The sequence below is a fragment of the Ambystoma mexicanum genome, chromosome 8 (assembly GCF_040938575.1).
Source record: "Ambystoma mexicanum isolate Mex_15411 chromosome 8, UKY_AmexF1_1, whole genome shotgun sequence".
In the NCBI taxonomy this organism is placed as follows: Eukaryota; Metazoa; Chordata; class Amphibia; order Caudata; family Ambystomatidae; genus Ambystoma; species Ambystoma mexicanum.
In genome coordinates this window covers 825,116,833-825,120,795 of record NC_090929.1, presented here as the reverse complement: position 1 = coordinate 825,120,795, position 3,963 = coordinate 825,116,833, and positions in this window count along the sequence as shown.

The following is a 3,963-nucleotide window of genomic DNA, read 5'->3' as shown; positions in this document are numbered from 1 at the left end:
TGTATTCTACTTCAGTCACAGCTAATTCTGCCTCATTTACTAGGAGTGGCTCTCCAAGTACTTCTTGGCTTCCTGTAAGAGAAGGCTGACTGCTCTCAAGAGTGTCTACATTTAGTTGTGCTTGAAGTTCTTCCTCTTGTTGGCGTTCACTGTCCAACATGTTTTTGTACTGCTTCAAATGTATATATGTTATAGTGCTTTCATTTGCATTGAAAGCATCTTCATAGGAGTCATGTGTGTCCAATAAATCTTCTTCTTTTCTCCATGGTTTAAGAAGTTGCAGTAGGGACATGAGTAAAGTTTTCTATGTTAACAAGTTTTAAATGATAGCTTCATATGATTAATCAGGCTGCGTTTGGTAAGCCTAACCAGGCTGCACTCACAACCTTTGACTGTGTATTTACCTTTTTTCTCATCTGGTTTAACATTATTTTTGTATGAGAAATGTTGGGCTGTGTGGTATAGACAAATGGTTTCCAAAGCAGCATTACTGTTTGGGTAGTATGTGTCCAATAAATTGTTTTTCAAAATGTATTGGCTTTTGGAATCGTTTTTGGCTATAGTTTCTATGTCTTGGTACGATTTGAGAACTCTTTTTCTGGATGCATCGGGACTAAGGCTTAGCCAGACTATGTTTTCAGATTTCCCATATAAGGCTGTGCTGCTTAAATGGTCTGCAGCTTCGTAGCAACCGCATTCTCTATGGGAGAGCATTTTTATGCCAAAGCTGTATAATTTTTGTGACAGTGTTTTGTCAGATGATATGTCATCCCAGAGCTCTTTCAGCTCTGTTTTCTCAGCTTTGGTTAAGTAGGCTGTGAAATATTGTGCAATTTCAGTGGAATTGTCTGCAATGTTCTGCACGTCTGTTTGCATTCCACAAGAGGGCAATGATTGCATTGTAATCATTGACGTACTTTGATGCTTCGCTTCTTTTAGTGCAGTATATGTTCTTAGGTGATGTGCCTTTCACACTGTGTCTAACAGAAGACATGAAGCTGTTTACTTTTCCTTTTGCTGAAACTGCTCTAGGGAAACCAAAGCAGCATTTGGTGTAGTATTTGCCTTTGTTTTTATATCTGCATCGACAATACTTGCCACATGTATGTCTTTGAAACCGCAAAATGTGTGCATGTAGCTCATTATGTGTGCTTTCTGAAGGGATTTTGCAAGTGACATATTTGTGAGTGAACTGCAAAACAGTGTCATCACTGTCCTGACTGAATTTAGGAGCATCTTTTCTCTAAAAAAGCATGTGGATGTCTGGTGCTTCTCTGGATTTATATTCTTTTTTCCAAAAGAAGTGTTGCACTTCTCTGAGGGGAGGAATTGTTTTATTACAGATGAAGTGCAGCATGGCAATAAAGCGGTGATGGAAGTATCTTGACACATTTACAACGTCAAGAGAGCAGAGTTCTCCTGGTGTTTCCAAGTCTATGCCTGCTTTGTTTTCATTTGCTATGAGTTTTGAAACAGTGCAAGTCTTCCCATGCATACTCTGCACAACTTAAAGTGACAAACCATGTGGGTGGGCCAAGGTTACGTAGCATACACCGTACATCTGCGTGACATCGGAACAGGTATTCTTTCGTACCACACATGTTTGCCAAGACATTTGTGATGCTTGACTGTAAAACTTCATCTTTTTCTTGCACCTTTAGAAGTAGCTACGTAGCAGACATGTTTAAAGAATTGTAACCTGTTTTCAATGTGTGTGCAACTCCGCAATGTAGAGTTCTAGTTCAGTTTCAAACGGGAGGTGGAATATGTATTCAACGTTTTGCCTGAATCTGTGGTCTTCAGAATACATTCGTAAAGAGTGGTATTCTGATGCTGTTTTTTGTGTGCATCTTTCATCAGACCTCCCACCTTTTCCAATAGGAAAGAGTAGAGGAACTCTTTGGAGTGCAGTGGGTGAATTGTATACTGGTCTAAAATATTGGATGCTGTAGTAGGATCTACATGTTCAAATTGGCCAGTTGATGAGGAATCCTGAATTATTTCGGTGGTTTCTCTCAGGTTTTCTTCAATGTTTATTTCTTTGTAGTATTCATTGTTCTCTTTAAGATATTGTAGGGCTTATCTAACTTTATTTAAGTCTACTAGTTGATGCCAAATTGTTTTGTCGTTTGAATGTACACCATTCACTAGTATAATCAAAGATTTATCTATTGGCCGTTGCACTCCCAAAGAGTCTACATTTTCTTTAAGATCTAATGGCAATTAAACTACTTTGCCACAAATGCCTTTCAGTAATTCAGAAGGAGGCAACTTGGCTGTTTTCAGTTGAAGGCGTTTTATCGCTTGAAATGGGTGTACTGTTTGGATTACAATGCTCTCATACAAATTAAGCTGTTAGAGTGGTTTTGAAAGTGGGAATATTTGCAAGTTATTAGTGATAGCCCGTGAAGGCATTTGGTTATTATCAAGCTTTGCAATGCAGTATGTGCAAGGTAATGAGGGGTTAGTAATTTCATATTTGTTTTCTGCTATAAGGTAGAGAGCTAATTGGAACCATTGGGATTCCTCATTGTCTTCTATTTTGTATGCTATATCTACAGTTTTGGTGCTCTTTGTATAAAAGGTTATGTGACAACATAGACATACTTGGTTTGGTACTTCAGCAGAAGTGCTTTTAAACTTTGTTATTTCTTTTTTGTATGTGTGTAATAGAAGGTTGGCATCTGCAAGGTTGTCGCAAATATTTTGGAAGTGATGTGTAACATACAAGATGTGAACAAATGTTCTAAAGTTACTGGATTTTTTAAGTGCTGTTCACTTCCAAAATATTTTCTTTGGATGTGGTCTATTTCTTCCAGGAGTTCTTTGGCTGTGCATTGTAGGAGAATGTGATTTAAATGCTCCAGTACTAAAGCAGGACTTTTTGCATAATACAGTCACTGATTTTGAGTTTGTATTGTAGAATGATGTGTTGCTAACATTTTGATGTGGTGGAAGGTGCTTCTGCAAGCAGGCCCAGAAATGCAGGCTAATGAATGTCCTTGCAGTCCTTTGTATTTGCGCACTGCACAGGAGTCCATAGTTTGTAGTATTTTGATTTTTAATTTGTCTTTGTCTTTCACATACTGATTGAGAAATTGCCGTAAAGATTTGAATAATTTTTTTGTATGTTACACATTAAGGTGCACAGCCATTTGTACACAGGACGGATTGGTTTGGTGCAATGGAGAGTTGATTGTAAGTTTGTTGGGGATATTCTTTCAATCAGTGTTTCTTCTGCCATACTGGTGCTGTCTACCTTTTCATACCCTCGGTCACCACTATGTATGGCAATTGGGTTTGTTTGATTATGTTTGTATGCCTCTTCATTGAAATATTGCTCTGTGCTGGTTGTGTGAATCCACTCACCTGCACAGAAGTTTGCAAATGTATCTATGTTGATATTGCGCATGTTGCGAAGTACTTATTGTAGTTTACTCATTAATTTTGTTATTGGTTTCATTGTGTTTAAAATTAATATAAACAATTTCCTTTTGAGGAGCATTGCACTGTCTATGAGAGCTTCCAGGAACAGTTTTCGGCAGTAGGTTTTAAGGGTTGAGCGTGATTTCTCCCCTGTTTTATAAGGTTCTGAAGGACTGTATGGTGGAACATTTTTTGTAAAAATACATTTTTTGGAATGCTTACCTGTGGATACTTTAACATTTGTAGATGCAGTGTTAGCATTACTGGTAGTTGCATTCTTCTTAATATATTTACTTTTAGTTTTACATTTTGGAAGAGAGGTCACACTTTTTTTCCTGCTACCTGGTTCCGTTTTGCTCATTGACTGTATTAGCTGTTTTGTTTGAACTTTTCGTACAAACTCTCCTAAAGGGGGATGGCTATTTCGTATGCTATGAGTTTTATCTGCTGTATTTCTGCGTTGTTTTCTTCTGAGTTGCTTTTTGGTAGGCATTCCCTTGTGTCTGTTGGAGAAAAAAAGGAAAGTGTGGGTTTGGA